Genomic DNA, 14,025 nt, shown 5'->3' on the forward strand with positions numbered 1-14,025 from the left:
TAGGTATCAAAGGCTTTGTTAAAAAGCCATGTCTTTACTTGGAACTGGAATAAAGTCAGCATTGGCAAAATTAGTTCTATGTGCATATTGTATCAAAAATCTTAACTTCGTGTACTTGTTGAAGGGGTCTGAACTAGTGGTGTCTCACCAAGAAAGGAATATTGGGCTCAATGAAAACATCAACCCAGGGTGCAGCTGCTGCAAAAATTCCATGTTGGGGATCATTAGGAGAGAAATAAAAAATAAAATGGTCAATATCATAATGCCCATACACAAATCAATGATGCTCTGAATACTGTATATAGTTCTGGTCAAAGAATCTCCAAAAGGTTGTTGGAAAAAATGCAAAAAAAGGGGCAACCAAAATGATCAAAGGACTGGAGTGGAGCAACTCCCCTATGAGGAAAGGTTACAGTGTTGGGGGCTCCTTAGCTTAGGAAAGAAGGCAAATAAGGGGTACATGATAAAGGTTATAAAATTATGCATGGAAACTGGTTTTATTCAATGAAGCAGAATGGTGGACAATTCAGGACAGGTAAAAGAATTACTCCATCACACAGTGCTTAATTAAATGATGGAATTCACTACCACAAGTTGTAGTGATGACCACCAACTTGGATGATTTATTTATTTATTTATTTATTTATTTATTTATTTATTTATTACATTTCTATACCGCCCAATAGCCAGAGCTCTCTGGGCGGTTCACAAAAATTAAAAACATTTGAAGTATAAAACAACAGTATAAAACCATAGTACAAAATACAATATAAAAGCTCAACCAGATAAAAACAGCAGCAATGCAAAATTACAAATTTAAAACACCAAGTTAAAATTTATTTATAGACTGTTAAAATACTGGGAGAATAAAAAGGTCTTCACCTGGCGTCTAAAAGCATATAATGTAGGTGCCAAGCGAACCTCCTTAGGGAGCTCATTCCACAGCCGGGGTGCCACAGCAGAGAAGGCCCTCCTCCTGGTAGCCACCTGCCTCACTTCCTTTGGCAGGGGCTCACGGAGAAGGACCCCTGAGGATGACCTTAGGGTCTGGGCAGGTACATATGGGAAGAGGCATTCCTTCAGATAACCTGGCCCCAAGCTGTTTAGGGCTTTAAATGTTAATACCAACACTTGGAATCAGGCCCGGACCTGGACTGGCAGCCAATGAAGCTAGAGAAGGACTGGCGTAATGTGGTCTTGTCAGCCAGTCCCTGTTAGTAAACATGCTGCCCTGTTTTGTACCAGTTGACGTTTCCGGACCGTTTTCAAAGGCAGCCCCACATATAACACATTGCAGTAATCCAAACAAGAGGTTATCAGAGCATGGATAACTGTAGCTAGGCTATCTCTGTCCAGATAAGGGCGCAGCTGGTATATCAGCCTAAGCTGATAAAAGGTGCTCTTTGCCACTGAGTTCACCTGTGCCTCAAGTGACAGTTCTGGATCCAAGAGCACCCCCAAACTACGGACCCAAACTACTTTAATAGGAGATAAGGCAAATTCATGGAGGATAAATGTATTTTATTTATTTTTGCGTTTATATCCCACCTTTTTTCCTCCAAGGAACGCAAGGCAGCATACATAATCCTCTTCCTCCTCCTCTCCATTTTATCCTCACAACAACAACTCTGTGAGGTAGGTTGGGCTGAGAGTCTGTGACTGGCCCAAAGTCACCCAATGGGTTTCCATGGCTGAGTGGGGACTAGAACCCGGATCTCCCGACTCCCAGTTCAACACTTTAGCCACTACATGGCACTACTACATATTAATAGATGTATCAATATCTACTAATCATGATGAATTCATATTACATTCAGAGTCAGAGGCAGTATGCTTCTCAATACCACTTGCTGGGGAACATGGGGAACATGAAGACTGAAAGAACTGGGCATTCTTTAGCCTTGAGAAGAGAAGACTGACGGGAGACATGATAGCACTCTTCAAGTACTTGAAAAGTTGTCACAGAGAGGACGGCCAGGATCTCTTGTTCATCCCAGAGTGTAGGACACGGAATAATGAGCTCAAGTTACAGGAAGCTAGATTCTGGCTGGATGTCAGGAAAAATTTCCTAACTGTTAGAGCAGTGCAACAATGGAACCAATTACCTAGGGAGGTTGTGGGCTCTGCCACACTAGACACAGTCAAGGTGCAGTTGGACAACCATCTGTCAAGTATACTTTCGGGTGGATTCCTGCATGTAGCAGGGGTTGGACTAAATGGCCGTGTAGCCCTTTCCAACTGTGCTATTCTATGATTCTTTGAACAGGAAGGTGCTATTGTGTTCATGTCCTACAGTGGGCTTCCTATGCACATCTAGTTGGCTAGTGTGCAAACAGTCCTTTGGTCTGATCCAGCATGGCTCTTCTTAATCAGATTGTCCATACCATGCTGAGCTATAAGCCAAAGCTGAATCAAAGATTTATAGCAGGAGTGTTGAACCTCTTTCAGCCTGAGGACTGAATGCAATTTTGGAGAAGCTCTCAGGGGCTGCCAGTCCTAGGAGCAGCTGAAGGCAAAAGTGGTGGCGCTAAAATACCAGTCTATTTTAGCTTAAAGCTCTTAATGCCAGTAACTAAGTCTTCAACATTTTAGAATAGGGAAAATGCACAAAAGCCAGGAAATCACTAAACCATCAGCAGCTGCGGAAAGGGAATGGGGCCATCTCAGGAACCCTGGATGATGGCCATACTGGGACCTCATATGGGCTGGATTTAACTTAAAGTATTTATGCCAGTAACTAAGGGCATGTCTATACCTAAGGGCAGGTGGATTGAGGATCGCGGACTTACCTGCTTCTATGATCCTCCCCTAGCCTCTGTACGGCTGCACGACATTCTGGAAGGGAAGAGGGATGTTGCAGGTGCCATTTTTAAAAGAGAGGAACTGTGTGCGTGTGGCAAAAAACTAAGTAAAAACAAACAAACTGCCAAACTCCATCCAAACCCCAACCTCTGCCTGCTATCCCAGGGATGGCAAAATTGCTTCCACCCCACCCTCATGGGCATGGAGCCATCCTGCACAGTTCCGTGCCCGTTTGAGGACCCGTGGTTGTGCACCACACCAGCCGCGGTCATTAGGGTTGTCCTGGGACCATGGAAAAAAATGTGAAAGCCCTGGGATAATTGAAAGTCTGTCATCATCCCTGGTTGACCCCAGGATCCTCTGTGCATCATTTAGATGCACAGGGATAACCCAGGATAAATGAATTGCGATATGGCTGCAAGAAAGGCAAATGCTATTTTGGGCTGCATTAATAGAAGTATAGCTTCCAAATCACGTGAGGTACTGGTTCCTCTCTATTCGGCCCTGGTTAGGCCTCATTTAGAGTATTGCATCCAGTTCTGGGCTCCACAATTCAAGAAGGACGCAGACAAGCTGGAGCGTGTTCAGAAGAGGGCAACGAGGATGATCATAGGTCTAGAAACAAAGCCCTATGAAGAGAGACTGAAAGAACTGGGCATGTTTAGCCTGGAGAAGAGAAGATTGAGGGGAGACATGATAGCACTCTTCAAATACTTAAAAGGTTGTCACACAGAGGAGGGCCAGGATCTCTTCTCGATTCTCCCAGAGTGCAGGACACGGAATAACGGGCTCAAGTTAAAGGAAGCCAGATTCCGGCTGGACATCAGGAAAAACTTCCTGACTGTTAGAGCAGTGCGACAGTGGAATCAGCTACCTAGGGAGGTTGTGGGCTCTCCCACACTAGAGGCATTCAAGAGGCAGCTGGACAACCATCTGTCAGGGATGCTTTAGGGTGGATTCCTGCATTGAGCAGGGGGTTGGACTCGATGGCCTTGTAGGCCCCTTCCAACTCTGCTATTCTATGATTCTATGATTCTATGTAGACATGCCCTAAGTCTTCAGAGAGGCACTTCAAACTTTTAGAAAGTGGAACAAAACTGCAAAAGCCAGAACTTTACCAAACTATTGGGGAAATTAGGGTGGGGTCAAATGGGGGAACCCTGGAGGGCCAGATCGGGCCCTCAGTAGGCTGGTTTGGCCTGAAGTTCAACATCCCAATTTATATGGTCAACCAACATGCTCTCTTGTTCAATAACGCTGCTAAGAACTGCATCCTCCCCTGCTTGGAAGCAGGGCTCTAGTTTGATTTAACAGCAAGTGGGAGGCTAGGGGAGAGTAATAGCTTCATCCCATGTACCTGTTTCCCTCGAATTAACCCTACAGTGCTAAGCTGCCATTGTTGTTGTTGTTGTTGTTGCTAGTTAAATCACACCCCGGGCGGCAGTGCTTGTAAGATCCTTTGCATAGCAGGAAAAGGGTTTAAGGGGGGAAATGTAAAAAAAATCATAAAAAATCAACAGATAACCCAGTCCAATTCAAATTTGGTATGCTTAAAGCTCTCCTTAATATATATTACTGTGACAAATTTGATGTCTTTATCTTTAAAACTTACGCAGATGTAAGCATTTGTTTAATTTGAAGCTTAAAAGTATCAAATCCTGCTCCTGTGCCCCCAGTGGCCGCTCGGAAAACAACAAATGATTCGCTCCAAAACTAGAAGCAAAATAGGTTGCTTTAATAGTGCTATAAAGTCTTTTGGCTTTATAGCACAATTAAAGCAGGCTGCATGGGAGTACTTCACAGTCAAAGCAGATTATAAACTGGAAAACTTCAGAGCCCTTTGCATGCAATTCGCAGTGATTGCACAGTATAACGCTGGTGTGATAAAGTTCTAAGTAAATGGATAGTTGAAGAATAAGATGGTAGGAAGAACGAAATGAGAGATACATTGGCTGCAAACTCTCTTGCTTCCACGGAACTTTTAATTCTATAGGCAGGATCTGTGTTTACTAATGTGGCAATAGTATATGCAACTACAATATTGACTAGAGAGCATTGGAATTCTATGATACTAGATACTATTTGAGTGGAGATGGAATGAACAGAGCTTTGGGTATCCACTCTATGCATACCAAAGAGCATTTGCAGTTTTGTTATCTGCGTTTGCTTGTGATAAATTCGGCTCATCCCATAATCGCACTTCAGAATGTATAGGCTGTTCCCAATTGCTGAACTTCACTCTCTCAGCATGGGCAAACGTGGTCCTGTCTTAGACAGGCTGTTTCGGGATATCAAAGGCATAAGTTCTGCAAAAGAAATGAATTGGATGGAATTTGTCATTTTAGTCTAGAGGGTGTTTTTGAAACATTCTACATTAACGTTGTCTGCATTAAGGACTCCCATGGCTGAAGAATAATAGCTGCAGCATCATGCAAAAACATAGGTAGAGATAAAAGGAATCTAAGCTCTATTCCAGAGGGCTTTTTCTTCTTATATTTTAATACTGGTTAATACCTAGCAAGAAGGGGGGATGATGAGCAATTGGGAGAAGAAAATACTAAAAGTATAATGCTTGGGAAGGAAATTAAGCTCACAACTTCTCTGACACACACAAAAATAATGTCTGGTTTTGCATCCCAAATTTTAAATAACTGATATTTCACACAAAATATAAAACAGCTTAACAGGCCATCAATATATTACATATTCATAGTACAACACTAATTTCCAAATCAAGAGGCTGTACAAATATACAATGCCAATGTCCCAAATGAGTTTCCACCAAAGTGGTCCTCTTTGGTGGGGGGAAAATATAAGCAGTAATTACAGCCCTTATTAAAAACATGTTTTCATAATGTTAAACTTCCTACATGGAACCAGCAAATGTTATCTATACAAACGTTGTAATCCTTATCATGTGGCTGGCAGCTGAATGAAAAAGATGGCGAAAAGAACATTCCCTTCTACATTAAAAAATGATTAGTTCCTTCCGTCTATAGCAGCCATTTAAGCAATAGTTCTGTTTATGTCTTTGTGGTTATGGTAAACAGCTTCTATAGAAGGAAGGAACTAACCATCTTTGAATGTAGGAGAGAATGTTCTCCCCCCCTTTTTTTTTGCATTCAGTGTTGTAACTATGTATATGAGATATATTGATGGGCTTCTATTCTGTTGTTCTGAACTTTGCATGAAATATCAGTATTTATATTTAAATTTTGTCATATTTTTATACACATAATTTTCCTTAAACCTATCCTGTTTTGCTGTGTGTTAGTGGTTAAGCACAGACCCATTTTATTTATTCCAAACATTCTTTAGTTAATTTAGGGAAAAATAAATGTTATTTAGTTGCTGCTATTCTAAGACAATTGAGAGTTAGAAATCCTTACTGCTCTATTTCTCCTTTTCATCTTCAGCAGGAGAGGCTGTGGATGTGTTGAATCGGTGCCTGGCTGTGACAATGGACTGGATGAGGGCTAATAAACTGAGACTCAATCCAGACAAGACTGAGATGCTGTTAGTAGGTGATACCGCTGACAGGATGGGGGGTGTTCTACCGGTTCTGGATGGGATTGCACTCACCCTGAAGGAGCAGGTTCGTAGCTTGGGGGTTCTTTTAGATCCATCATTGCCACTTGAGGCTCAGGTGACCTCAGTGGCACGGAGTGCCTTCTACAAACTCCGTTTGGTGGCCCAGCTACGCCCCTATCTAGACAGGGATAACCTGGCTTCAGTTGTCCATGCTCTGGTAACCTCCAAGTTAGATTACTGCAATGCGCTCTACGTAGGGCTGCCTTTGAAGACGGTTTGGAAGCTGCAGCTCGTGCAAAATGCAGCGGCCAGATTGATTTTGGGAACCAGAAGGTTTGACCATATAACACCTGCTCTGGTCCGCTTGCACTGGCTGCCTGTATGTTTCCGAGCCCAATTCAAGGTGCTGGTTTTGACCTATAAAGCCTTACACGGCTTGGGACCACAATACCTGACGGAACGCCTCTCCCGACGTGAATATACCCGGTCACTACGTTCAACATCTAAGGTCCTACTCCGAGAGAGGCTTGGAGTGTGGCAACGAGGGATAGGGCCTTTTCGGTGGTGGCCCCCAGACTGTGGAATGATCTCCCTGATGAGGCTCGCCTGGCACCAACGCTACTATCTTTCCGGCGCCAGGTTAAGACTTTCCTCTTTGCCCAGGCATATGGCGGCACATCCTAATTACCCACATGTTTAGTTTTTAATTGGTTTTTAATGCTTTATGTGTGTATGTACTGTGTTTTAGAGTTTTAAATTTTGCATACTTGTTTTTGCCTCAATTTTAGAATTTCTGTAAACCACCCAGAGAGCCCTAGCTATGGGAGCGGTATATAAGTGTAATAAATAAATAAATAAATAAATAATCTACTGCAAATCAACTAGAGAGCTATCAATAGGCCACAATCTACCTTCTGCTCATCCATTGAAGATTTACCCTCATTTTCATCATATGTTTATTTGTGTGCCACTATTTTTTTTAAAAAAGTGTGCCCAGAGTAGCTCACAACTCATAAATTAACTATTCCAAAAACATAATAGGAATGGCTACAAATTACCATAGAATCTGTAAGTAAATACATAATAAAAAAGTCAAGCAATTTATTCAACTCTGCATTAAAAATTACAACTAAACAAAGGATAGTTTCTTCTCTCAACCATATCTGCAGGTAAAGAAAAGAGGAAGATCATTTCACTGAATTTCTCCTGGGGAAGGATGGACTCTTCAAGTTTTTCAGAGTGGAGCTCACCATCAGCAGTGGAGCAGTGGATCCAGTCTGGGTTTCAGTCAGAACCAGAAAGAACTCTAAAGGAACTACCCAAGGTGTCAAACCCATTTTGTGGATAGGATTCAGCACTTTGGATAGCTCCTTTAGAATAATGGCTGGTTCTGAATGAAACCCAAAATGGATTCACCGAAATCAGAGCCAGACGCCTTCACTGGTTGGCAGCCTGGCTACCATTCCACAATCTGCACTATGACCCAGCCCTGGCATCATTGTGGCAGGGAGCAGCATGGCAGCTACCACCAAAACAAAATAAAATAAATGGTGCAAAATGCTCTTTTTTCTGGGGTGTATGTGAAAAAAATGAGAAATCTCAGATTTTATCGTGGGGAAAAATATTTTCTGTGAAATTTCAGCTTAATTCTCTTTTCCATCCATTTTTCTGGCTCATTAAAGGCTTCTTTTGGCAGGATCCAAAGGATCATGTGGAGAACATCATAAGTACATAAAGCAGAGCCCATCAATTGAAACAAATAAACCACTCTGGCATGTCTGTCATTTCCAATGCAGGCTTATGATAGGAATGCCCATTGTTAGAAAATCTGGTCCCTTTTGATCCAGGCGGTAAAGCAGAGCAGTAAAGTAGCAGTTTCTGCAGCTGAAACTCTCCCTATGGCCTGAGTTCGATCCCAGCGGAAGCTGGCTTCAGGCAGCTGGCTCGGGTTGACTCAGCCTTCCATCCTCCCGAGGTCGGTAAAATGAGTACCCAGTTAGCTGGGGGGAAGATAATAATGGCCAGGGAAGTCAATGGCAAACCACCCCGCTATAAGGCCTGCCAAGAAAACATCAGCGAAAGCAGGCGTCCCTCCAAGGGTCAGTAATGACTCAGTGCTTGCATGAGAGGTTCCTTTCCTTTCTCCTTTGAGCCAGGCAGATCCCCACAGCCTACCTGCAGCCCCAGGCTTTTCCAGAAATCTGGGGATTTTTGTATGTATGTTTCTCTCTCTCTCTCTCTCTCTCTCTCATAAATAGTAAGCTGCACAAATTGTTTTTTCATAATTTGCACACATTCTGAGCATAATTTGTTTAATTTGCACAAATTCTGGCTGTAATGTCCATAGTTTGCACAAATCTGCACAACTTTCTAGTTACACCACCAACAAGAAGAACTTGGGAAATCCATGACCAGGCCCAACTGTATGCAAATTGAGTCAGGCCAGCTTGTGGGGAAGCAAGATAGTGTCTGGGATGTGGGAGGCAAGCTGATGAAATATCAGGAAACTCCACCCACCCTAGGACAGAGTCCTCTGACATTCTAAGTTAAAGAACCTAAGTCAGAAAAAACAGAAACATACGAGATCCTAGTTCCTGTGTATAGTGTTTGTGCATGTACAAATTTAAATTGGCAGCCATCAACTACTGTACTCTGCTGCAAATGCTATTAAAATAAATTGTAACCTAGGAAGTATGCAAATAATAATACTCCTGAGATGCTCTTAATGGAGAGAATATAGTGTAGTAATGGTGGTGGCAGGGAACTAACAAAGAAAAGAAATGAATCGTTAGGTTCCCAGCAAGATAAGTAGCGATTCTGAATGAGATTCAACCATAATATAACCAGTTAGCAAATAGAAATGTGAAAATGCCAGATGAATCATAGAATCATAGAATCATAGAATAGCAGAGTTGGAAGGGGCCTACAAGGCCATCGAGTCCAACCCCCTGCTCAATGCACGAATCCACCCTAAAGCATCCCTGACAGATGGTTGTCCAGCTGCCTCTTGAAGGCCTCTAGTGTGGGAGAGCCCACAACCTCCCCAGGCAATTGATTCCATTGTCATACTGCTCTAACAGTCAGGAAGTTTTTCCTGATGTCCAGCTGGAATCTGGCTTCCTTTAACTTGAGCCCGTTATTCTGTTTCCTGCACTCTGGGAAGATCGAGAAGAGATCCTGGCCCTCCTCTGTGTGACAACCTTTTAAGTATTTGAAGAGTGCTATCATGTCTCCCCTCAATCTTCTCTTCTCCAGGCTAAACATGCCCAGTTCTTTCAGTCTCTCTTCATAGGGCCCCTGATCATCCTCCAAACCCCTGATCATCCTCATTGCCCTCCTTTGAACACACTCCAGCTTGTCTTCATCCTTCTTGAATTGTGGAGCCCAGAACTGGACGCAATACTCTAGATGAGGCCTAACCAGGGCCGAATAGAGAGGAACCAGTACCAATGGTTCCTCTCTCACTATGTATCATTGCAAAGTGGGTTTTGGAAGGGGAATTCCACCACCCTTCAGAGGACAAAGATTCTGAAAGACGTTGCATCACACAATCCTTGAAGGACATTTGCTTCTGAGACGGATTTCAGGTAGCAACATATGTGGAATTCTACCCCCACGGCCTGACACCAATATTTCAAAAGGCACTAACATATACAGGAGCTACGGAGGAGGAAGGGGAAAAAAAAGAAACGGCTTTTGAAACAGCATCCTTTGATTTCAGCACTATCACTTTGGAGGCCCCTTAGAAAGGAACTGTGTTGTTGGTTAATGAGCCAGTTTATTTTAATCTCAAATGGGTATGAAAGAATCAAAGAAAAAAAGTGTGCTATATTCTTGCAACCATCTGCCACCAAAAATCTACCTAAAACAACATCCTTGAGAAAAACAGCCCATCTCTCTGCTCTTTTGGAGCAGGAATGATCAACCTGCATTGCATATTAGAGGAGTTTCTGAATGAAACCTTCATGGTAAACTAGTATTGGGATGAAGGCTTGTGGCTGGACTCAGCAGCTTGGACTGCTGAATGAAGGTAGGTGGCTCCAATGTCTGTGGGACAATAAATCCATTCCAGGTTTCAGTCAGAACCAGCCAGAACTCTAAAGGGACTATCCAAGGTACTATTTGGGGGATGGGGTGCAACACCTTGTGTAGCTTCTTTGGAGTTCTGGCTTGTTTTGACTGAAACCTGGAATGGATTCACAGCACACACACCCCAAATCAGAGTCTCCAGCCTCCACCAGGCACCACCGGTCTTCCCCCACCCCCACTGGAATGTGCCCCCCAACAAGTTCTCTGAAATGGAATTAGGCCCTCGGGTTGAAAGAGGTCCACCCTAGAGTTAAATCGCAGCAATTCTTCCTAAATTTGAATCTCTCTATATAATTAACCATATGCAAATTTTATGCAAATCTGTGTCCTCTTTGTCTTATCTCCTCTTTGGGGGCAATGCATAGATGCTTCCTGCAACAGGGCTGGCCTACAAGCCTCTACGTTTGTTGCAGCCTGCTCAGCTTCTTGACTTGCTCTTTTGGAAAGACAGCATTCAGGCATTCCACAACTCACAGGAACTATGATTCCCTTGATACCATGCAAGTGTGTGTGTGGGGAGGAACATTTGGTTCTTTCTTCTGTGTAGAAAAGAGGATGCAGGTTGCTTTTTAATATTATTTTGCTTTGTTTTGGGAAAGCCCTCTCCCATGTGGACACCCACCTAATCGCTCTCAGAGGTGGACAAATGAGAAGGGCCTCTCTTTCTAATCTTGAAGTCCGGGCAGAATGATGTGGGTGAAGGTGGTCCTTCACCCATATCTTAGTCCTTTACTGCTCACCAAATGCATGTAACTTTTCTGTCTATTTCTATTTCTCCCCAGGAAAGAGCTTCCCTTATCCTCTGAACCAAGATGCCAGCACTGAATAACTCTGTCCTCTTAATAGGTATCCCAAATCCACGAGGAATCACAAACCTTTCATGGAACAGTTGGTTCTTGTTTTTTGCTTTCCTTCCTCTCTTGTAGCCCACTTCTTGCTGTAGCCATTGCCACTTTATTGCCACTGCAACCTCAGATATCAGGGGCAGACAATCTGTTTTCATTAGGTTTTATCACCCTTTGCAAATTGATTATTTCCTCAGGGCCTCTGTAAACCTAATTTGCTTTATGGCAGGCTTTTGCCAGCTGTTTTGTTTCCTATGATATGAGGGACTTTGCTTCTCTGGTGCTTATTTAAATGGAAAAAAATGTTTGGAACAGGCAGTCAAGTGTATTTCAAGGTTTTAAATAAAGGTCTACATATATTTGTAAAATTGAACTGCAGAGTTCCTAGGATTTGATTCCATTATCGTATCAAACAATCCCACCCGGAATGTTGTATATACTTCATCCATTTCATTTCCTTCTGTCTGTTACTCACTTTGACTCACCATTGCTGAGAAGTACATTACCTGTGGTTACATTGGACCTGTTTTAAGCTGTTGCAATCAAATAGTTCCTTCAGCTCTGGTCTAGCTTCGTATCTGAAACTTGAGAGCTCTTTCTTGAGACACCTTTCCCAAATCCTGCCTTAATATGTATTGAATGTATTATTCAAATAGAGCACTCTCTCTATGCAGGTTTAATGGGTCATTTCACAGCAGCCTTCCAAAATAGTGTTGTTCCTGGGAAGACATAATCTGTACCTCCTGCTAATAGCCACATATGCTTCTTGACATTTGAGTCCATTTTTTCCATATCTGAATTGCTGGAGAAGGTAAGACTGAGTCTTTTATTAATTAATTAATTAAATTTATATACCACCTTTTTTCCTCCTTAAGGAACCCAAGGCAACATACATAATCCTCCTCTTCCTCTCCATTTTATCCCCACAATAAGAACCGTGTGAGGTAGGTTGTGCTGAGAGTGTGACTGGGGGCTCATCTAGACCTAAGGGCCTAGTGGCACGGAGGGAGGAGGATCGTGGACTTACCTGCTTCCATGATCCTCCCCCAGCTTTTATTATCCTGGAAGGGAAGAGGGACGTTGTGGGCACTTTTATTATTTTTTTAGAAGTAGAGCCGGTCACGTGCCCCTGATCTGATGAAAACACAAGTAATCACCCCACCAACCTCCATGCCCAACACCCCATCCCAGGGATGGCAAAATTTCTGGCCACCCCCATCCCTGAAGGGCATGGAGGCCCCCGAACAGCTCCGTTCCTGCTTTGAAAGCTGTGTTTACTCACAAGGAGGTGGGAAGAAACCGGGACAGGTGCCCACACCCCCTCGGAGCTCAGGATCTCCCCAAGATCACGGGAAAAATCAGGATAACTGAGGTCTTAGTTATCCCAGGGAAATTCTCTGCCCATCCCTGGTTGCCTCTGGGATTCCCTGTGCATCATACGGACACACAGGGACACTCCTGAGCTGATCCCAGGATAAATGGCTGGTATAGACATGCCCTGGCCCAAAGTCACCCAGTGAGCTTCCATGGCCGAGTGGGGACTAGAACCCGGATCTCCCAGCTCCCAGTCCAACACTCTAGCTACTATACCACTCTGGCTCTCTAATTCAGTATATCCATTTCACATAACTGATACATGTTAATATTTAGGATATTGGCTGTAGGATATTTCCAAAAGGAATAAAAATACAATCCAGACATTAACATACTCCCTTCAGATTATATCAAAGAATAGTGGTAATAATAGATTTAGCACAGCCATTTACATTGTACATTTCAAATGTTCAATCCCCTTCATGTATATTAGCCTTCCTGCAGCTGAGTAGGAAAGGGCACTTATATTATCCCCATGTTGCAAAACAGAGCATATGAATGCACTGTCTCTGAGAGAATAATGGCTTCTGTAAAACCATCTAATGGATTTGAGGCTGACCTGAGATTTGAACCATGTGAGAAACTTGGTTCCTAGCACATATTCATAGGCTTCAAATATATGCTCACCTACCTTGTAGGAAGCCTATGTACCTCATTAGGGCTTATTTGGGGAAATGTGTACCATGTTGCACTATTAAGCACTATGCTCCCTTAGCCCACCGCTATTTTCTAGCTTGCACTAATTTCTCTTGTTAAGAAAAGAAGGTTGTGGGTCATGATGCTACAAACTTATTTATTTATTGCAATTTTATACCGCCCAATAGCCGAAGCTCTCTGGGCGTTTTACAAAAATGGGGTTACACTCCCCCTGAAAGACTGTGTTTACAGCTTGGGGGTGCTTCTGGATCCATCGCTCCAAATGACAGCCCAGATAGATGCGACAGCCAGGAGTGCCTACTATCAGCCTCAGCTGATATGCCAGCTGCACCCCTTCCTAGAGTCGGAAGACCTAAAGATGGTATTACACGCGCTGGTAACTTCGACGCTCAACTTCTGCAATGCCCTCAACATAGGGCTTTGTGCTTAGTCTGGAAACTTCAACTAGTGCAAAATATGGCAGCCAGGCTGGTCACTGGTACACCTAGGGGTGACCACATTACACCAGTTTTAAAATCTCTTCACTGGCTGCCAATTAGTTACCAGGCGAAGTTTAAAGTGTTGGTTATCACCTTTAAAGCCCTACATGGTTTGGGTCCAGGCTACCTGCGGGATCGCCTTCTCCCGTACAATCCACCCCGCACACTCAGGTTCTCTGGGAAGAATTTACTCCAGCCAACAAAAACAAGGCTGACAACTATTACCCAGAGGACCTTTTCTTCTGCCG

This window comes from Elgaria multicarinata, chromosome 6, assembly GCF_023053635.1.
Source record: "Elgaria multicarinata webbii isolate HBS135686 ecotype San Diego chromosome 6, rElgMul1.1.pri, whole genome shotgun sequence".
NCBI classification, from domain to species: domain Eukaryota; kingdom Metazoa; phylum Chordata; class Lepidosauria; order Squamata; family Anguidae; genus Elgaria; species Elgaria multicarinata.